This window comes from Pinus tabuliformis, chromosome J (assembly GCF_031772625.1).
Source record: "Pinus tabuliformis cultivar Carrire ecotype Pingquan chromosome J, CPIR1, whole genome shotgun sequence".
Taxonomy (NCBI): Eukaryota; Viridiplantae; Streptophyta; class Pinopsida; order Pinales; family Pinaceae; genus Pinus; species Pinus tabuliformis.
The window spans coordinates 388519530-388543645 of record NC_142295.1 but is presented as its reverse complement, the minus strand read 5'-3'; the positions used below and the strand labels follow the sequence as shown (position 1 = coordinate 388543645).

At 37.2% G+C, this 24116-nt stretch overlaps 1 pseudogene; it reads left to right on the top strand.

Annotated features, from left to right (window-relative positions):
- Positions 1-23911, top strand: part of LOC149227410 (uncharacterized) — a 141403-nt pseudogene extending 117492 nt beyond the window's left edge.
- Positions 23912-24116: the final 205 nt, after the last annotated feature.

The following is a 24116-nucleotide window of genomic DNA, read 5'->3' as shown; positions in this document are numbered from 1 at the left end:
TAGATCAACCCGTGGAATCTTCTTCTGAAGCACTCTCTCCCCCGCATGAAATTCCAACAACAAATGATACTTTGAGTGATGTGATAGACAAAATTGGGAGACTCAATCTTGATTCAATCCTAACTCAATCAACGGAGCAGCTTGGACCATCTGAGAAAGGTCCCCCAAAGTGGCTTATAAAGACACTTGGAAGTGTTCATCCTGATGAGGTTGGAAAGACAGGAACTAGAAATTCAAATCGGCAAAATGGAGGTGATGTAGATGACTTTGATTCACCTATTGATATGGATGTTTCTTATGATTGTGAATTGAATTTGTCTACAAATTTTGAACCAAATTCCTTCAAAGAAGTTGCTTCTCATGATGAATGGAAAGAAGCGATGCAAAAGGAGTATGATGCCCTGATAAAGAATGGAACTTGGAAGCTGTTCTATCCTCCATTGGGAACCAAACCAATTGGCTACAAGTGGGTCTACAAGAACAAGTATAAATTTGATGGCTCACTTGACAAGCACAAAGCCAGGCTTGTGGAAAAAGGTTTTGCATAGAAGGAAGGGGTCGATTATGAGGAGACTTTTTCCCCCACAGCAAAATGGGCTACCATTCAGAAACTCTTTTCCCTAGCAGCTCAGAACGGTTGGAAAGTCCATCAAATAGATGTAAAAACTGCTTTCTTGAATCGAGATCTAAAAGAGAATGTTTTTATGTCCTAGCCTGAAGGATTTGCTATGAAAGGACATGAACATAAAGTATGCAAACTTGTGAAATCCTTGTATGGCCTCAAACAAGCACCGCGAGCCTAGTATGAAAAACTAACTAAGCATCTTCTGAAACTCAATTTCAAACATTATGATCTTGATGATGCAACTTTGTTTGTCAAGAAGGTTGGAAAAATAGTTGTATATCTTGTGGTATATGTAGATGATATTTTGATGAAAGGGAACAATGAAATCTACATTGCATCCATAAAGAAGGAATTGAGGAAATGTTTTGAAATCACTGATTTGTGCTATGTTCATTACTATCTTGGTATTGAAGTAACTCAACATCCAAAGTCCATATTCCTTTCTCAAAAGAAGTAAATTGGAGATCTATTGAACAAGTTTGGAATGACTGAATGCAATCCTCTAACTACTCCAATGGAACAAAGCTTAAAGCTCACATCCATTGAAGGAAAATAATTTGAGGATGGAACAAAGTATAGACAGCTTGTAGGAAGTGTCAACTACCTAACTACTACTAGACCAAAAATTTCATTTGCTGTTGGAATCCTCTTCAGGTTTATACAAAAGCCTTGTGAGGGACATTGGTCTACTGCAAAAAGAGTTCTAAAGTACTTGAAGGGAACTCAAGACTTTGGAATCAAATATACACAGGTGGGCAACTTCAGCTTGATTGGATACTCTGATTTAGACTTTGATGGAGACAAAGAAATTGGGGTATCTACTTCAGGTTATGCTATGAGTCTTGGATCAGGAGATGTCTCCTATAGATCACAAAAATAATCTGTTCTAGCATATTCAACAACAGAGGCAGAATATGTGGCAGCAACTGAGGAAACAAAAGAAATTGTGTGGCTCAAGAAAATTCTTGAATATTTGTAGGTAAAACAACTACAATCATTCCACTCATGATTGACAATACCTAAACAATAAAGTTGGCCAAGAACCCAAAGTTCCATGATTGAACGAAGCACATCAATACTAAATATCATCTGATTCGACATCATGTTGAGGCCAAAACAATCCATCTCTGCCATTGTTCCACTAATGAGCAAATTGTAGACATCTTCACCAAAGCGCTTGGAAGAGAAAAGCTTGAAAGATTCAGAACGATGCTTGGACTCACCAACATCCCTTTAGATTAAGGGGGGAATGTTGACACCTAATCATACGGATTGGGTGAATAAATATAATTAATGTAAATAAATAATAGAAAAGATGGAGAGTCACTGGGAGATGAAATGAACAATCACTCCCTCTTGTATATAATAATGAACAACCTGAATGAATAATAAGATTTGATTTGAAGAGTTACCTCCTGGCCTGACAAAAACTTTGTCAGTAGAAGAGAATTCAGAGAAAACTCAAGAGACTAATGAACCTGCCTCCATAAAGGAAAAATCAAATGTTGGTGATTCAATTTTCACATTTGATCTTATATCCTACAATGATCGTCAAGGTGTTGGTGAGCCCCCATTGGGTGATTCTCCTCAATAACCTACTAAGAAATATAATTTGAGGAGAAAAGGATTGGTACCTGAGCAAGATGTGAGAAATAAATTTCTAAGAAAGATCTTGCCTCTTAGTAATCCTTCTCAGGGAACTCAAAACAAATATGGAAATACACAACCTTAGAGAAAGTCTTCCAGGAATAATAAGAACAAGTCGATCACCCCTAAGGTATCAAACAAAGTCACATCACCTACCACTTCAACATACCCTTCTCAAGACGAAGATATTGATTACAATATGCTTGAAGACATGAAGAAGGCTCATGTGAGTATTTCCATATTTGAGCTAGCTAAGATTGCATGGAAATGTGAGTTGATCATCTAAGCATTTACATCTCATCCTCCATCAAGTAGAAGGGTTTTTGCTTCCCAAACCTCATCTGATAAGTATTCTACCATTCTCGAATCAGTTGTTAATGTAGCTAACATAAATTTTAGATCCACTTGCCCCCCTTTTCTTTTAACTTTTGAAATTTTTAATTATAATGTCCATAATTTCCTAGTTTTTTTGGTGCCTTTGCAAATGTCATGCCTTTATCTGTTGTAAAGAAATTCAATGCCAAATGGGAAAAGACCAATGTCAAAATCATTCCATTAGATAAATATATAGTACAGGAAATTGGTGAACTTAATAACGTTATAATCCATTTATCATCGAACCATAGAGTTCACCAATGTATTGATATAGTCATTGTGGATATTCCGGAAGCATATGGCATGATTTTGAGAAAGGATTTCTCTAGAAAAATGCAAGGATACTTTTCTACAAACTAATTGCATTTTTATGGCTTCCATACAAGTGTAAAAATAATCAAATCTAAGTTGAGATTGAACCTTTCATGAAACATATTGTCATGATGCTTGAAGCTCCTAGTAAGCCTATCAGTTATGCACAAATGAATTTTGGAAATTGTTTTCTAGAAGTTTATCACTGATGTTATATTGTGTAGCCATCCCTTGTACCACCAGATACACAATGGAAACTCCTCCCTTGCAACCCAACTAGTGCTTATTATTTTTGTAACATAGATGTAAATAGTACTTGTGTAGGAACTAACCATGTTGTTGCTAACAGCTAGACTCTATATCTTGATGGTTCAAAGACACAAGAGGGTTCTAGAGCTAGTTGTATTTTAATAGACCCATGAAAGAACAAATATCTGATCTCACGGTGATTGGAATTTGAGTGAACAAACAATGTTGTCAAATATGAAGAAGTTGTTTTAGGTTTAAATAAAGCCATAGACCACAAGGTGGAAGTGCTTAAGGTAATAAGTGACTCAAGTATTGTTACACAGTAGGTACGAAATACTATTCATTGTTTGTCACCTGTTAGAAAATTATATATTACGGAGCAATGGAACACATAAAATATTGCAGAAATATAAACACAGAAAACGCATAAAACAAGAGAGACACAGATATACGTGGTTCACCCAGTTTGGGCTACGTCCACCCCGAACAGCCAGTCCTTCCTTTCTATTATCCAGCAAAATGAAGAGACACAACCTACAGTAGATCCGTTGTAATACCCTATATTTTCTCTCACAGTCTCACTTCTCTGTTTCTCACTCACATAATACACTTCTATTATACAGCGTCAAATACAATGCTCTCATACAAAGAGAGGGGTTTCCTTCTAGGGAAAAAAAACCCTAAACTAAACATAAGTTCTACCGTCAGATCATTCGCCTAATAAACGACCCAGATTGACTAGAAATTACTATACTTTTACGAGGCAATTTTACATCTGTTTTTAGCTTCGGGACACTGTCCCCGAGCCCCCGCCGGATGATCGCTGGCCCTCGGACCCCCCAGCCGGGGGGGATCGGCCCCCCCAAACCCCTGCGGGGGGGACAACTCCCCCCCGCATGGAGGTGTGTACAAACTTCCTGGGGTATACATCTGGCTGAAATAAAGACCTCTGAACAGTCATGCTCCACACACAACAATCTCCCACTTGGAGAATGATTGTAGCAACTCCACCGCTACTTCATTTGCTAGACAATGACTCCTTTACTTTTTTAGTGATTTCATCAAGAACTGCGTATTCCTTGTTTTTTTTTTCCTATTTCTTTTCCTGCAATTGGTTCTTATGTGTTCCATTGCTCCGTAATATATAATTTTCTAACAACTTGTATCAGAGTTGAAGGTTTATTTAGTTGATAAACTCGCAGGAAAGAAGGATTCCTCGTTCGAGTGGGAGCAATGGCGAAAGATGGTAAGTTTAGGGTCGAGAAATAAAATGGCCAAAACTTCTCACTGTGGAAGATGCAGATGGAAGATTATTTGTATAAGAAAGATCTATACCTAGCATTGGCGGAAAAGCAAAGATGCCGACGGGTATGAAAGATGAAGAATGGAACCTTCTCGATAGAAAGGCACTCTGAACAATACGGTTGTGCCTCGCAGCATCAGTCGCCTTCAACATTTTGAAGGAAACAATGATAAAGGGTTTGATTAAGGCGTTGTAGAAACTATATGAAAAACCCTCAACCTCAAACAAGGTATTTCTTATGAAACGATTATTTAATATGAAGATGTCAGAAGGTGGATCTGTTGCAGATCATTTAAATGATTTTAATACTGTTACAAGTCAATTATGTTCTGTAGGGGTCAACTTTGATGATGAAGTTAGAGCTCTATTATTCTTGTGCTCATTGCCAAAAAGTTGGAATGGTTTAGTAATGGCCATTAGTAACTCTATGTCTGGATCTAGTACTTTAAAGTTTGATGATGTTGTCAGTGCTATCCTTAGCAAGGAAATGTGATGGAAAAGCTCTGGTGATACATCAAGAAATGCTTTGAGTGCAGAGTCTAGGGGAAGAAAAATGGAAAGAGGAAAGAGCTTAGGATATTGCAGTAAATCAAGGAAAGGCATATCCAAGTCCAGATCGGGGATAGTGTGCTAGAAATGCGGAAAGAAAGGACACCTAAAGAAAGACTATAGATCTCGAAAGGGAAAAGAAGGAGATTGACAGCAAGAAAACAATCATGAAGCAAATGTGACAGGTGAGGTGTTACAAGATGCTTTAATTATTTCTTTCGAAAATATTACTGATTCCTGGGTGGTAGATTCAGGGGCCTCATTCCATGCCACACCTGACAAGAAATAATTTCATGACTATGTTCAAGGAGATTTTGGACAAGTTTGTTTGGGTGATGATAAACCCTGTAAAATTGTTGGAATGGGTAAGTTTCTTGTAAAACAACAGAATGGAAACTAATGGCTACTAAAGGAGGTAAGGCATGTTCCAGATCTAAAGAAAAATTTGTTTTCAACAGGGCAGTTAGGTGGTGAAGGTTGTGTGACAAGTTTCATAGATAAATCTTAGAAGGTCAACACTCCCTGTGTGTTTCATGGCATATTCTTAAATCTAGTGATGTGTATGTTTACTAACACTTACGGGTTTTGGTGTAACAACAATCGTGGCTCCAACAATTACTATGCCTGTGTCGAGGGAAGAGAGATTATTTCCAACTTGAGCAAGGCTGCAGGACTTGCAACTATGATTATCGCCTTTTTGAAGGCTATTGGATTTATTATACCTCTCATGGATGCCAGGGGTTTATAATGCCTGATGAGATCAATGCAGCCTTTTTACAGATCTAGGTCTGAAAATAATTGTGGAACAATCGTACGCGGAAGAACCTCGAGGAGAATGTGTGGAAGATAGTGTCGTAACTGCTAGGGATCACATTGCATTTGCAATATTTACCGGTTTGGAACAAGTTGACGAATTGTTCGGGATTCATGCGGCTATTTGAAAAAGGTCAGCAGAAGAAAATTGTTCATGTGACTTTGAAAATTGTTCATTTTTTGCTACGTGAGGCCACTGGTGCTGGAATCTACGAGGTTCTCGTCGGGCTCAAAGACCACAAGGTGGAAATGCTTAAGGTAATAAGTGACTCAGACATTGTTACACGGTAGGTACGAAATACTATTCATTGTGTGTCACCTAATCTTAGAAACTACGAGGAATGGGTATAATGTCTCATTTCATATTTTCAAGATTTTAATAATAATATTTTTCATAATGTAGCCACAGACACATTAGCTAATGATGCTGCTAGGTTATCACCATTAAGAGATGGTTTTTCAATTAAGATTATTTATAAGCCATATGTGCCTGATAATGTTACTAATTTTTTCATTTTTAATGATGACATGTAGATACTGGATTTCATGGAAAATCTTGACATGTCTAAGGATGCATCAATTAATTAAGATGAGCATGAAAATGATTTGTAGCAATCAACTCAGGAAAGTAGATGCAACCTCATGCCAAAAGGTGTGGTATTTTTGGAAAAGCTTTATGATCTACAAAACCATTTTAAGGGGCCAACCAATGAAAAGACCCATAGTTTTATATTTTTGCATGAACAAGTAAATTTTGGTATGAAATAATATCTAAAATATGCGAATCTTAGTATGTGTTATAGACCTTAATAGTGACAAGCCTTTATCCTTCTCTTTAAGTAGTATCGATATGTGTTCGTGTGGGTGTATGATGACTTGAAAACTTATGATACATGAGTTATCCAACATGTGATACCCATCAAGGAAGGGGTAAATCCATTTTAGTAGAAGCTAAGAAAATTTCATCCTACGCTTGAAACCATTATTTATAAATAATTAAGAAAACTGTTGGATGTTGAGATCATATTCAAAGTTTTTCATTCCATCTGGGTCTCCAATTTGGTTCCCGTAAGAAAGAAGTCCAAAGATATACACTTATGTGTTGATTTACACATCTTGAATCAAGATTCATATAAGGAAAACTATCCAGTTTCATCTATGGATTAGATACTTCAAATGGTATTTGGGTCATAAATGTTATTGACATTAGATGGATTTTCTGGATACAGCCAAGTTCTAGTAGTAGAACCAAACAGATATAAAAACATGTTCATGACTAATTGGGGTACATTCACATCTAAGCAGATGCATTTTGGGCTCATCAATGAAAATTCTAACTTGCAATGAGCTATGGACATTTCATTTCACAACTTTATTGGACAAAGTGTAGTGGTGTTCTTGGATGATGTTACAGAATTTTCAAAGAAGAGATCTAATCACTTTCGTCATCTAAGGCATATTTTTGAGTGATGTTGAAGATATGGCATATCTTTAAAACCTAAGAAGAGCATCATCATAGTGTCCAAGGGTAACCTCTTGGGAGATAGTATATTTAAAAGCAAGTTTAAAGTTGAACCAGAACGGGTCAATACTATTGCTCAAATTCCCTTTCCCGTGAATAAGAAATCCATGCAATCCTTCCTAGGGAAAAATAAATTTCTTTGAAATTTCATCTCATATTGTGCACATATTTTTAGGCTATTACAAGATATGATTAAGAACGATGCAGTTACAAGTGGGGTCAAAGGGAGAAAGATGCCTTCGATTCCCCAACATTACATAGTACATATTTTGGAAAATATTTCTTGTTATATAATTTTCTTCTCGCACATCCCTTGAAATAGTTCTTACTTAGAAGGATGATCAAGGGAATGAGCAGCATATATCATTTATGAGTTATGGCTTACATGGATCTTAGTTGAATTATCCCACCATTGATAAGAAAGCTTATGAAGTATACAAGGCGGTAAAGCACTTTAGGCCTTACCTTCTAAAATTTCATGTTATCATCTTTGTGCCTCACCCAACGGTTAGATTATTTTTTGTGCAACAAGATTTGGGTGAGAGGAGAGAAAACTGGATGACAAGATTTCAAGAATATGATCTACAATTTAAGCCAGTTCACATAATAAAAGGCCATGGTCTCTTTCGGCTTGTAGTAGAAGCGGTTAATTCACCAAAGGAAGATTCTTCTGGATGGGAACAAGAGATTGAAATGTACAATATTGAAAAAGTTAACCCTACAGATGAAGCCACATCTTGGTCCATTGACGTGCAACAATATCTAGAGCACAACACCTTTCCCTCACACTTATCATCCAAAAAAAGAGGGAAATTTTACTTAAAGCTTTATCATATCAGCTTGTACATGGTGTGATTTTTCAAAAGCACCATAACGGTGTCCTACTCAAATGCCTAGAGGCACAAGATTTAGAAAGGTTGTTGAAAGATCTTCATGATGGGCCAACAAGTGGGCACTACAAGGGAAATACTACTGCACATAAAGTTATGCAGGTTGGTTAGTAATGGCCCACATTATTTAAGGATGCTCATGCATATGCCCATAAGTGTCTCATTTGTCAAAGAAGTGTTGGTCATGATAGGAATTCAACCGCCACATTGCAACCCATTTTTGGTGAAGAACCTTTTCAACAATGCGGATTAGATGTTGTTGGAAAACAAATTCCATGTTCATCAAAGAAACACCAATATATCTTAATCCCCATAGACTACTTTACTCGGTGGGCTCAATCAGTTTTGTTGAAACAAGTGAACGAGCAAGAAGTCATCAATTTCCTTAAGCAAAATATCATCACCAAGTTTGGTGTTCCTCCGTCATTTGTTTTTGATAATGAAACTTGCTTCTCATTGTTAAAACTTTATGATTTTTCATTGTAAAATGGTTTTGTTTTAAAGCACTCATCTAATTACTACCCTTAGGGAAAAAATTTAGTTGAGTCTACCAAAACGAATTTGATTCATATCATCAAGAAAATTGTTTACTTTGAGCAAAGGAACTAGCATATGCATTGGTGAATGCTTTGTGGGTTGACTGTGTCGCACCAAAGCCCTCTGTAAGTACTTCACCTTACTTACTCATGTATGGAAAAGAAGCTATCCTTCCTCTGAAAATATACCTCCCAACCCTTCAACTTTCTTAAGAATCCCAAGGTAAGCCAAGTCTTGTTATTCAGAGAAGGATAGACACCCTTTTGAAATTAGATAAAGAGAGGAGGAAAGAAAAATAAATTTTTGGTGTTTATCAAAGTCATATCAAGAATTGGTTTGACAAGAAATTTGTGGGGAACAAGCAGTTTGGTGTGGGATTATTAGTATTAAAGGGGGATAAATCCCATGAAGGGAAAGGTAAACAAACTAAATTCCAATCCCTATGGATTGGCCCCTTTGTTGTACATGACAAGATCGGCCATCATACTTATCGTCTTCAATCCTTAGATGGGAAGATGGACTCTCTTCCTGTAAATGGCTAAGATCTCAAATGTTATTTCCAATAGCAATCAATGGTTGTAACCTTACCTATGTACATATTTCTTTCCTTTTCCTTTTCCTTTTGTTTGTTTTTGTCTTTCATGTCAGGTTACATCCTTTCCATCATCTTTTGTCTTCTTGGTCCTATGAATAAACCTTGTGTGAGACTATTTTCTTGGTTCTAATAGATGTGGCGAAAGATTTAAAGGACGTTGTGACATATAAAAACACTAGGTAAACTTTCTATCTTGCTTCTTGTCTTGGTATCATACCTTTAAGGTCAATGATGTCTCTATGGAAAATATGATCCATTCAGACAAAAAAAATTGGGCAGAACCATAGCACCCGTATCTATTTTAGGATCTTCATTCCTTTGTAGAAATTAATGTGTAGACTCAAAATTGTTCATGAAATTTTCTAAATCACAAGACTTGAAGCTACTCTACTGATCTACAGAAGTTAATTCACCATCTAAAACAAAAATCATAGACATGCAAAAGGAAAAATCACACATTCACAAAGATTTATCTAGGGGAAAGCAACTGCTCAAAACCCATTCCTATTTGTATTGCATTAATCAGAGAATAGAGATGAAATACATATGATTTCTCAATATTGAGCACACCCTGCAAGTGTATAGTCTATCCCTCTACCTGACTGACTGAATCTAGCAAACACTTAGCCAATTTTCAATCCCTCCAAGCTCCTATTTCCTTACGTTGTTCCTCCAAGAAATCAACCCCTATTATTTATGAATTTCCCACTATTTAATTGCGCAATTCCTTAGGTCCTTCCTACGACTACACACATCACCTATACACATTGGAATATGCTATAGCTGATAGTACACTACCTTGGAATCTCCATCTCAACAGGGTAACTCGAATTCTCTACATGCAACAATTATTTTTGGATGATTGGTTAGTGAAGTGGTTTATCATTGAGTGTGGTTGAAGTTCCACTTCCAGAACTTAACCTCCAGTAGTTCTTCTGATAGTTAGAACTAGTTTAATTGATAATAACTCAAATTAACTGAAATATATTACTACAAATTAGCAATCAGTCATAATGAAATGAACTCAATATTTCCCAACTCGAATCAACTGGGTTAACTGAGTGAGAAGTTCCATGTCACCTTAGTTAACTACCTCCAAGATTTCTGCTAAAATAGAAATTCAAATTTTCTCTAGTTTGACCAAGGAAAAGCCAAACTCAGATTTTTCTTGCTACATTTCAACATCCTTCACTCGATGTTGTAATTGAATAGTATTTTACATGCTGATCTAATCAAGTAGAGAAGGGAAGGGGGAAACTAATGGAAAACATATTAATTTCAGAGGCATATAATAGTCTCTGAACGAACAACCTCTCTTGCTCTCAATAAGTTAGGATCCCTCTTCCACCTTGGCGATATAAACACCGATAAAATGCCAATGAGCATATTGAAATTAAATAAAGGGTGAAATAAGAGAAAGGCTTCTTATGCAGGGAGGTGTAGCAACTAACTTCGTTGGGGTACTGAACAGGTTTGCTGGCAATGAAACGATGATTGTGTTCATGTAGTGACTCCAACGGGGTACTAAATAAACCGGCTGGTAATGGGGAAACGACGAAGATGAAACTAAAACTATGAACATTTAAAACTAATGACTATACATTACCCTTCTCCTAGATCAAAACAATTGTGATATGGAAAGCTTTGTAAATGATTTTAGCCGAGAAAGGGGCACAGGGGCTTTACTCAATGAACCTCTGACCTATCACGTGTGTTCATGGCATATTAAACAATACCCTTAATTTGAATACATATTGGAAAATACCCCTAAAAGTCACATTATTTAACCCCCTACCAATACGAACCCAATACACCTTCCCAATTTAAACAACCCCTATTTCCACTAGATATTGCAGGTTTCCATATTTTCATTAACTTTTTTTATAACCATTTATATTTTTCATTAACTTTAAGCTCCATTTTTTATACTTGTAAATATAAAAAGCCTTTACCCCATATATATCCCCCAATACATTATGCCATTTTTTTCTCAATATATATCCCCCAATATGAACCCACGTGGTATGGTATTGCTCCCCCATTGAAGCCCCCGTGGAAAGGGTATGAAAGAGACTGCATCCATAACTTGGTTAAATGGGGAAGTTAAAGTGATCTTGTTAGGTCCCTATAATACTAGTGATTACCCCATTACTATTGTATTCCTTATTAATATTGTTGTGCCCCTATTGTCCCCATATTGTTATTTTTGTGCCTTTATATTATTATTGTTAGGTCGGCTTGGTTATATTGTGACTCCTTAGACTCCTATATATAGAAAGGAGGTTTTGTCATTTGAATCGTCAAAGAATCATTCATTTTTGTAATGTAAAGGAGGTTTCCCCCTCAAAGAGGCTGAATTCTAAGGCGTTGATCTCTCTTTTCTATATTTTTGTGAGCTGGTTTCATAACATTTGGTATCAGAGCTTTAGATTCTAGGGTTTCGCTGCTCCAAATAGGTCATCGTGGAATTTTCGCTATAAATTTTTTTCTACGACGTTTCAGAAGCGAAAAAAAAATTAGATTTGAGATGAAATCACCCTGAACCTTGGGTCCGAATTTCAGAGCTTTTTGCACTATATTTGCGGATATATGATCTAAGGAAGTTGGTATTTCTGTAGACTCCTGAATTACATTCCAAACAGGTGACCTAGGGAGAATCATCATAACTTTCTCTCTGAGCATTGGATTGAAGTTTCGTAAGAAGGTACAAAAAGAGGATAGACTTTAGTTTACTGTATATATTTTTTAGAGCCAAAGGTCGAAACAGGGACACGTGGCATGTCGTACAAGTTCGCTCTACTGAACTAGTCTATAATCAGGTCACTGTGGGAGATTTGGCATAACTCTTCCTTGGTGAATCCAATTTGGATCAAACTGGTGGTACTGGAAAGAGGACACAAAGGGATATTTCAGATCACAATTTAAGAACTCGATGATCTGAAATTATAGAGATACATCAGAGGCAATATCGAGCTTCTACAAAGTGAAAAAAAGGAGTGTAGATTTTTTTAAATTTTTGCTGAAGCTTGGTTTGAAAAATTATTTTGAAGGAATTCAAAGGGCATAGTAGAGAATTATTATTGGTAATTGATGCCCCAAGGAAATAAAATGCAAACACCTAGTATGCAACCTGAAAGCTCTAGCATGACTCATGAAGAAGAGGAAGAAATGCTACATGATATATCAAAATTACAAGCCCAAGTGCAACAAATGTCACTCTCACAAAAGCTAACAGAAATTAAGATAAATGGTGTGGAATCTAAGATAAAGGATGTGGAAGCTAAGATGGATGATTTGAAGATAGATTTGAAGATATATTTGAAGAGAAACATGGCAGATTTGAAGACAGATTTGACAATGTTTCTACAAGAAATACTTACAAATGGTGAAAGGGTAGTAAAGGAATCTCATGACGCGAACAAAAGACGTTAATCATGATTTCATAGAATCTAATGTTGGATCAAAGACCCGCTATATTCCAAAAGTCGATATCAGGAAGTTTGATGGCAAGGATCCTGCATCATGGATATTACAGATGGAGCAATTTTTCGATCTCAATAATGTGCAAAACACACAAAAGGTACGTATTGAAACTTTATATTTGGAACCAAATTAGTTTGTATGGTATCAATGGCTTTGCTCTCGTAAACAAATTATCACTTGGGCAATTTTTACGGAAGAATTGACAGCACATTATGAGGATACAAAAAGCGACACTTTTTTTAGCCAATTGATAAGTCTCAAACAAAAGGGTTCAATAATGGAGCACATTGAAGAGTTCCAAACCTTGAAAATAAGGGTAAAAAATATTCCAGAGAGCATAGGATTTATGTGTTCATAGGGAATTTAAAGGATAATATCCAACATGATGTTCGCCTTTGGGAACCTGATTCATTAGAGAAGGCATTCAGGTTAGCAAGAAAAATGGAAAGCAAAATTATGGCAACCAGGAAGCATACCACTCACAACTATAAAGATGGAAGTGTTGTTTCCCCGAGTCTTCCACAACCTATAAGGTTGACACCACAAAAATTGGAAGAAAAAATAGCAAAAGGGCTTTGTTATAGTTTTGATAGAAAATACACTAAAGGTCATAAGTGTGTTGAGAAGAAATTATTCTACATAGATTGTGAAGAGGAAGAAGAAAAGGAGCAAGAAAGGTCAAAAGAAGAGGATATACTCCAAGAAAAAATCCTAGATAAAGAAGAAATGAATCCGACCATACCTTGTAATGCATTGGCGGGAATTACGACTCCTCAAACCATCAAGATAGAAGGACAAATCAAGAAGAAAAAGGTAATAATGTTGATTGATTTAGGAAGTACCCACAATTTTATTCATTGTAACGTAGCAAAAGAATTGAATTGCTTCCTATATCTAGCACCAGAGTGTCAAGTGATGGTTTCAAATGGAGGAACAATAAATGAAGGTCCATTTGCACTTATTTCACTTTCCCATCTCTGCACTTCTGAGATCCACCTTCTTGTTGTTAGGTTACAATTAAAGGAACCTTCCCTTATAAAAATTGTTCGAAATAGTGAGATGGGGGTGAATTCCAGGTTTTGATCCAAAGTGACTTAATGTAGGTCCTGGAATAGGTTTTAAATGATGATATGAACCTTATAAAATATTCCCTTAGTGTGATCAAATCTTGAATATAACTACCTCAAAACCTTAGGCTTAGATTTACCCTGAACCTTCTAGACTTGTCCTTCAAAATTCAATAAATGTCTTTTTCAGATAGTTAGAAGAACCTGATTTCAAGCATTAAGAAAAGGCTACAGACATGTGCTTAACCATAAACCTCCATTCGTCACACTAAACAATCTGCACAAAATTCAAAAAACCTTAAATTGATCCATGAAGAAGTAGTGATAATAACATTTATATGTTTAGACAACCCAACCTTTCCTTCAGATATTTGTAGAATTTCCCATTGTAGATCACTTGATAATGCAATGTACTAAAGCAATATACTAGATCTACTTCTACAAAAAAACTTGCAGAAGCTTTATCAATTTGAGCACGATCAATTAAGAACACATATAACAGAGAATGAGAATTCAATCACACATGAACACAGAAGAATAACTTGGGGAAAGCCTTAGCTAAAAACCCCTCAATTTGTATATCAAACAAGTGGAAACAATAACAGAGATTACACAAAGATTTATCTCAAAAGCTACCCAACTCTCAGTATAATCCCTCAACATAGCTCATAGACTGAATAGACACACAAGATGTCTTCCTTCAATCCTCCAATCCTCCTATTTCCTTGCGTAGTTTCTCTTGGGGTCCAGAAGTTGCCACCTATGTGAAATTACCTCACACGCATTCTCTTACCTCTGATCTAACTACGCAATCCACCAAGGAATGAATTCCTTCTGCATGCAAGAAATATCCTCATGGGAATATTCTTGCAACTGATAGTACATTGTTCCATCATCTGATCTCAACTGGGTCTTTGACTGAACTGACATGCATGAGTCATTTATGAGAGAATATTTAGTTATCTGAAGTGTAGTAGTTACATGCATGCATGCATTAACTAACTGAACTCACAATTAGTTCCTCCAACTGTTGGAACTAATCTAACTAGACTTAACTCAGTTAACTGGGATAACTAATTAAAACACAACCTTATCTCCTTAACTGATGGATAACTTCCTCAATCAAAGGGATAACTATTGCATGTCTCCACATAGACTTCATGTTTGATTTTCTCCAACTAATTAACTTAGGATGAATTAATTAATTATTTTTCAAACAGCTGCTAAGATCAAATTCGAATTTTAATTCTCAATTTTAGTTCAGATACTAACTAAAAATTGGAATGTATTCCAAAATTCTATTTATAGCATTGCTAATTTTAGCACTTATATATTTAGCATTTCTTGTTGCTATTTTCAACACTCCCTCTCAACAAGAAAGGGATTATCTGTCACCCCAATCTTGTCTCTGTGGAACTCGAACTTTCATTTTGACATTGCCTTAGTCAAAATATTTGCATCTTGTTCCTCGGTCGAAACATGTAGCAACAAAATGACCCTCTTCACCAAAGAGTCTCGAAGATGATGATACCGGATATCGATGTGCTTGGACCTATCATGAAATACTGGATTCTCAGAGAGTTTGATACAACACTGATTATCACAATAGATCATTATTGGATCCATCCTATGACCAAACAATCCGACTAGAATCTTCTACATCCAAATGGCCTCACATGTTTCCTGACTAGCAGCCATGTATTCAGCCTTTGATGAGCTAAGTGCAAATGACCTCTGTTTCCTACTATACCAAGAAACTGCAGCTAAACCAAGGTTGAAGATTCCTCCTGAAGTTCTCTTCCGATCTAATGGAATCCCTGCCCAATCTGCATTTGTGAAGCCTTGAAGCTTCACTCCCTCTGTCCGTTTGTACCACAATCCATATTGAGATGTGCCTCTGAGGTATCTCAGCACATGCTTCACTACCTTCCAAACAACTTCATAAGCTGAACCATAGCTTGACCCAACTGGTTCACCGCAAAGCATAAATCTAGTCATGTGTTCACTAGATACATCAATGAACCCACAAGCTACTGATAACTAGTAGCAGCTACTACCTCACCTGAAGTAGCATCCTCCTTCCTCCAATTACTAGCTAGAGAAGTCTACATGGGCTTGCACTTCTCCATGTGGAATCACTTGAGTATCTCATTGGCATACTTGCCTTGAGATACAAACACTTCCCCATCCTTCTGCCACACCTCCATGCCTAGAAAGTAGTGCATAAGGCCCATGTCCTTCACCTCAAACTCTCTTGCAAGATCCTCCTTGCAAGACTTGATCGACTGATCATCACCAGTCAATATTAGATAATCCACATAAAGAACAATGATCAATGGCTTACCTTCAACCATGATGTGGTAAAGGTTCACATATGCTTCACTCTTGGTGAAGCCCAACTCGGTGAAATAGCTATCCATCTGATGTATCTTCCAACCCATCTGAGTTGATAGTGCTAACATCGATCTGATAGATGAGTACCTTACTACAGGAGCAAAGGTCTCATCGTATTCAATCCCCTCAACCTATGAGAAAACACGAGCAACAAACCTTGCGTTATGTTTCTCAACACTACCATTAGCTGCCTGCTTTACGTTGTAAAGCTATCGGGAACTTACCACTGACTTGTCGTGAGGTCTTGGGACAACATCCCAAACACAATTCTGAATGATGGAGTCATACTCCTCCGCCAAAGCATCAACCTAGACTGGTTGCTACACTGCTTCCTCGAATGAAGAAGGTTCGGACTCTACACACTCCCCAACCAGGGCCATGTAACCAGTGTACCGCTCGGGTGACGTCCTCTATCTGTGCTGAGAAGATGGTTGTCCCACATTCTCTCGTGCATCCAGCATCTACCTGTCAGCTTCCTTTGAGTGTTTCCGCCCATCTCTGGAAGACTCAACATGAGTGGATGTCTCCACTCTCGGATCCCCTGCATGAAACTTCTCCACATCAGTTTGAGGCTCCTCCTCCTTAGGAACTAAAAGCTCCTCCTCTGCTTGCAACTTGAGCTCCCTCTCAAATGATACTCGCATGGCTTTCTGCTTGTCAAACTTCAGATCTCTGCATACCACTATCCTCTGACTGGTAGGCAGGAACACCCGATAGTTATGGGGTGTATCAATGTACCCCACAAGTATCCCCAACTCAACTGTTGGATATAGCTTCTTCTGGGCATCTTTTGTCACATGGCAATAAGCTGATGATCCAAAAATCCTAAAGTGACTCACATCTGGTCGCTTCCTGGAATAGACTTCCATTAGTGTCTTCATCCCCAGTATACAGTGCGGGCTTCTATTTTGTAAGTATACTGCTATATTGCATGCCTCAGCCCACAAATGAAGTGGTAGGCTTTAGTCATGCAGCATCGAACGAGCTGCTCCCGCAATCAATCTGTTCTTCCTTTCGACCACCCCATTCTATTGTGGGTTATGGGGTGCCGTCAACTCCCATTTAATTCCTTCTGCAACGCAGAAGTCCTTAAACTGTTGGGATACGTACTCTTCACCATTGTCGCTACGCAAGGCCCTTGTTTTCTTTCCATATTATTTCTCTGCCAAGGCTTTAAACTCATAAAACCTTGAGAAGGTATAATCCTTCTTCTGCATAAAGTAGATCCAACATCTACGAGAAAAATCATTAATAAAAATAACATAGTACCTTTGTTTAGTGGTGGAGGCTGTAGAGAATGGTCCACACACATCTGCGTGAACTCGCTCCAGGTTTTTCTCCAACTCTACTATCTCAATCCTGAAAGGAATATTTCACATACTTACCCAAGGTACAACCTTTGCATGTATCCTTCTACTCTAGTTTTCCCTTGGGAAGTCCGGTAGAAATTTGCTGCATGATCTTCAAGGCCCCATGGTGCAAGTGGCCCAATATTATATGCCATAGCTCACCAAAATTTTGGCTCTGCACCATCTCTGCCTTGGAATCCAATGCAATACAGTCATCTACCTCTAGCTTGTGGAGATTATTAACTTGAATCTCAATCCTCTTGGTCTGTCCAGTGCTGATATGCCTCAAGAATACCTTTCCTTTACTATAGACTACATCATAGCCTTTGTCTTCTAGCATAGCGACGAAGACAAGATTCTTCTTCAGACCTGGTACATATTTACATTAGTTAGGGTGAGAGGAGCTCCAAGCTCCCTTTGAAACACAATTGTACCTTCACCTAAAACATGTTACTTTCCATCATCACCCATCTCGATCCGCATCTAGAGATCCTTCTCCTCCAAGGTATTGAAAAGGTTCTTGTCGCTGGTCATGTGGAATGAAGCTCCACTGTCTAGGTACCAAACACATCCCACCATGGATAAAACCATCCATGTGATGAGAAAGAAATCCAATTCAAACTGTGAGGCCAGTGCTCACCATCTGATCCCCTTGAGGATCCCTTCTTGGATTTCTTCTGTGGACAATTCGTAGCATAATGGCCCACCTCATGACAATGAAAGCATTGCACTTTCGATTTGTCAATCTTCTTCCCACCATGGGAAGAACTAGATTTCGATGGGATGCCTTGCCTTTCCCTTTCCTAGCCTTACCGCTAAGACTAGATTTTCTTCATCATCTTGTTTTGATGAAGATCCATCTCTGGTGCTTCTTCTTATCTCCTCCTGCATCAGATCCGACCAAAGTCATTCCCAATCTAGCAGTTTCTCTCTTCCATTTACTGAGTCTTCGTAACTATGAAAGCTCTTAGGAAGACCAAGGAGAGCAAGACTCACCATGTCATCATCAGCTACCGTGATCCCTACACTTCCAAGATCATCCCTGCAGGTGGTGAGCTTGTTCAGATATGTAGAGATCGTGTCGCCCTTTTTTCCAAAGCTTGTCTTTCAGCACCAACTTCCTTTGATCGCTGCTATTCTGATATAGATCTTTCAATGTTTTCCACATTGAAAATGGTGTCTCCTTCCCATGGAGAATCGAGACTATGTGATCTCGAACTCCCTATAGAAGGATTCTCCTCGCTCTAGACACACATTTCTTCCATTTCACCAATTCTTGGGCATTAGCTACTACTTGCTTGGGGAATTCTTGATCAATGAAGTCCTTTAGACCGTTGTCCTCTAATACTGCTTCCATGCGATCCTTCCAGGCAGTATAATTCAAGTTGCCATCAAGGGCATACTCAAGTCTTAAACCGTTGAATGCCATTGGTGAAATTTGAGATGTGATAAGAATTCTAATTCTATAATCAGGAACTTCAAACTTGGAACTTCTCCCTTCTTTGTATATTGTTCTTCGCTTTGATCATCTTTTCTCTGATACCATGTAGAATTTCCCACTGTAGATCACTTGATAATGCAATGTACTAAAGAAATATACTAGATCTACTTCTACAAACAAAACTTGCGGAAGCTTTATCAATTTGATCATGATTAATTAAGAACACATATAACAGAGAATGAGAATTCAATCACACATGAACACAGAAGAATAACATAGGGAAAGCCTGAGCTAAAAACCCCTCAATATGTATACCAAACAAGTGGAAAAAATAACAAAGATTACACAAAGCTTTAGCTCAAAAGCTATCCAGCTCTTAGTACAATCCCTCAACACAACTCATAGATTGAATAGACACACATATGTCTTCCTTCAATCCTCCAAGCCTCCTATTTCCTTGCGCAGTTTCTCTTTGGGTCTAGAAGTTGCCACCTATGTGAAATTACCTCACACACACTCTCCAACCTTTGATCTAACTGCGCAATCCACCAAGGAATGAATTCCTTCTGCATGCAAGAAATATCCTCATGGGAATATTCCTGCAACTGAGAGCACACTGTTCCATCATCTGATCTCAACTGGGTCTCTGACTGAACTGACATGCATGAGTTATTTATGAGATAATATTCAGTTATCTGAAGTGCAGTAGTTACATGCATGCATGCATTAACTAACTAAACTCACAATTAGTTCCTCCAACTCTTGGAACTAATCTAAGTAGACTTAACTCAGTTAATTGAGCTAACTAATTACAACTCAAACTTATCTCCTTAATTGATGGATAACTTCCACAATCAAAGGGATAATTGTTGCATGTCTCCACATAGACTTCATGTTTTATTTTCTCCAACTAATTAACTCAGGATGAATTAATTAATTATTTTTCAAACAACTGCTAAGATCAAATTCGAATTTTAATTCTCAATTTTAGTTCAGGGACTAACTAAAATTGGAATGTATCCCGAAATGCTATTTATTGCACTGCCAATTTTAGCACTTATATATTTAGCATTTCTTGTTGCTATTTTCAACAATATTTATGACTGTGCTAGGATGCAAAAACCTTATATCATATTCGAAAATGTTTCACAATTTATTCCTCTTTAGGTCATCTAGCAAATCTACCTTATATACACAGGTTTGAGACTTCAAAAGAGCCCATCAAAAAAGATGCAAAGGGTATATTTCCACTCAAAAAAAAATTCCTCCATAGATGTTAAGACATGAGTGGCACAAACTTTGAAAGACATGTGGTCAACCTTAGAAAATCCTTAGATAAACTTGGATCATCACAACAATCAAGCTCAAACATTCATCCACCATGAAAGAACTCATATATCTACACCATAAAAAGGTAAAATGGCCTAAAAAAATATCGTGTGGCCCAATGAATAACCAAAGAAGAATAATAAACTTTCACAAAAAAGTTGACCTGTAACTTAAGATAGGCATGTGATCACAAGGCCTTGGAACCAGAAAGGTTGTGTGTAGACCTGATGCCTTTGGAAGTAAGATGGGTCCCTTTTTATACTAGTCATGGAGGCTTCTAGGAGGGGCCAACATGAATGTTAATTCAACTTTTTGGAGCCAATTTTTAAGTCATATATGAAGCTGACTTAAGGAGGGGTCAACTGACTTGATCACTTCAAATTCCAAATTCAAATTTAAGTTATCTTGTAGCCAAAAACTTAATGAATAATAGAACTTACTTAACCTTTTATAAATTAGTTGATATTCCCTCCAATTTAGCACCCTATTTTACCTTAAGAAATATTTAATTAAATTATTCAATAACAATCCTTCTTGGCCTCATGATTTGAGAAATTTTCAAGCCAATAATGAGTTGCCACATCACTTCATTTTGAGGACTTTTACCACATGAAGGGGGCTTCAATTTTTGATTGAGCATATATCCCCAACCAAGATGTACCATGAGGCATACCATATGTCATTAGAATCATCACGACAAGGACAATTAAATGATGATGGTCTCATGATCAAAATCATTGTCCTTTACATCCATTGGGCTCACAAGTGTGGGGCATCTAGGGATTCTCAAGGCTTCTTCTCATTTAGAGCTTCTAATTAATGCAAACTAGATGAATATTAAGAGAATTCAAGGAACGATGTTGGCATCAATGACAACACTATTCAACATTCATGTCTTAAATCTAAATCACTTACTATCTAGAAAAACCCAAAATGTCTTGTTTAATTATTTAGATTTTTGGATTCCTAGACTTTTGGTCACCATTTCATGTGCCATAATAGAGGCCACATTGATTTCCACCTTAACTATTTCTCACTACCAAGCTAGGTCAACATTACACATTAGTTTCCACCTCAGCTCTTTTGCACTACCATGCTATGTCAATATGCCACATAATCATGTCATGTCTTCTAAACTTGACTACATTTCAATGTCAGTAGTGGCATGTTAGCATGCCAAATTATACCTCAGGATATATGTAAAGCCTAGGGTTGTCAAATGTGCATATACATACTCCCCATATGTCCTACCCTATTGGCATTCATATCCAAGTATTTGGATTTTTTCTTCATTATAGGATTAGTAGGATTTCCATATTTTAAGATATCCCATGTAACTTTGCCACCAAGGTTACTGTAGGTAAAGTTCCTTCACTTCTGTTGTAGCTGCTACAACGACACCAAAAATTTTCACCTTGTACACCTAAATTTTGGATTCCCCTATGCTTTTCAAGGTCCTAGTAGATATCCCTGTCAATTAGACTAGGAAAAATCATATCATCGAGGTTACATGCTGCTAGTATGTCCATGAGGCACACTACTTATGATCGTTAATCTAGCTTCATCCTTGATATGTTTTATGTCATTTTTCATTCATTTGTTTTATAGGCAATGCTTCAACATTGCCTCTCCATTTGTGTTAAAGTACATTAAATAAATAAGGGTTTTTAAGAAATTGCCAAAATTATGTTTGTGTGTGTCTTTTGCATGCCCAGGGTTTGGATCAAACCACAAACATGCTCGAAAGGCTTATTTCCCCCAGCAACATCTCTTAACGAGAAGTGGATATCATTATATCAAGCTTTGGACCCATACGCTCACTTCATTACATAGTGCCTTACGCAAGAACCAAGGTATCCCAGTTTCACAAGTTATGAAGTGGTTAGCCATGGAGGGGGAGGATATGGGATCCCTTCTCACTTACCATGTTTTATTGTTGAAGCAATATAAAGAATAATACATGGTCAAAGCAGTTCCACTCCTGAACAAATAGTGATTTTCCAACAAAACATTCACAGATTGTGTATAATAAGAGGACAATCTCTTGCAACTCATTAGGATCACTCTGTTTTGCTCACATGTGCTTGAGTGAGTCCAAGTTCCATCAACTTCTACTTCAATTGGTGCAAGTATTTCATCTTGTAATAGATCATATAAATGTCAATGATGGTAGTGGAGCAAAGATTTGGCCTGCAAAAAGTTCTTTGGAGCCAAATCTACGTGTTAATTTAATGCAACAACATTTGTACTTCAAGGACTTAGTATAGAATAGAAAAAGGAAAAAGGGGGGTCACTTTATCATACTTTGGGCTAACATTTCAAATCATGCCTTGGTCATTGGATGGAAAATTTTATATATTTTTCCATTATGTTCTTTGTTTAGCGTGGTTATGCATAGATATCATATATTCATTCTTACATTGTGTGCCTCACCTTTACTTTCAAATCATGGCATGGATGCATTCTGAGGTGCCCACAACTGTATGGGTTTTCAATAATGGAAATGTAGCATTGCAAAATTCCTCTAGTGTATTCAATGAACAAGCCTCTTTAGGCCTTGGACCCCATGATGAAGGATGACACAAGCTCTACTTGTCTCTAAGGAAAGATAGTTGTGTTAGAAATGTAATAGAGCCCAAGACTGGGATAATATTTCCAACAACTCTTATTAGTCACAATTATAGAAGAAGCAACACAAGTCCAATTTCTCAAGGTCCATCACAAGCTAAAAAATTGAGGGATTCTTTGGTAGAGGCAAAATCAAATATTTTAGTAAAAGGTTGGCTTGAGGAAAGGCTCCAAATATTTTTTTTATGCACATATAGTAGGATTTTCAGAGGAAAATAGAACTCTTGGTAAAATGACATACTTTGCATGGAAGTGAGCTTGTGTTACTTTGGATATCTAATGTTGTACATAAAGAAAGTTATAAGCAAGTCTTTTATGCAATGAGACCAAACAACATATTTGGTCTCTCTCATGGATTTTTACTGGGACATTTGTAGCCCTGTGGGGATAACTCCCCCAAGCACATTAGTGTGATAGATGTATTTCCAAAGGAAATTGGACCATCTATGAGACAGTTGTATTCCTAGGGCCAGGGGATTAATGGTGCATGAATAGACTCTAGTTTTGTTATGCATTAGGATGCTGATGAAAGGGAAATAAATTCTTCTTTGGAATGGTAAGTTGTTTTGGGTTTACAATTTACATTTGCAACATCCCTAGAGGATGAGTACAAAAGTGATATTTTTTAGGGTGTGGGATCTTGTTGGGAGTTATACATGATATTGTTGAAGCATTGGTCATCGACGGTGGAATGCATGTCAAAATCACTTATAAAAATACTATTGAAGCAGTAATTGAGATCATATCAAAAAATTTTCTTGATAGAGGGACTGTTACCTATATACAATTCTCTAAACAAATAAATGAGGAGAACTAAAATATTTAGAGCATTCATGATGTTATTTTCACTAGTTACAATTGTGTTGTGGCTTAACAGGTTTGATGTGGAATCCATGCTCCTTGATGATGTGACCTTTGTGGGATATTGATATTTGAACAAATGAACTCTTCCTCAAGTTGAATTAAAGTCTCTATTTTTACAAGTTAGGACAATTGTGATCGATGGAG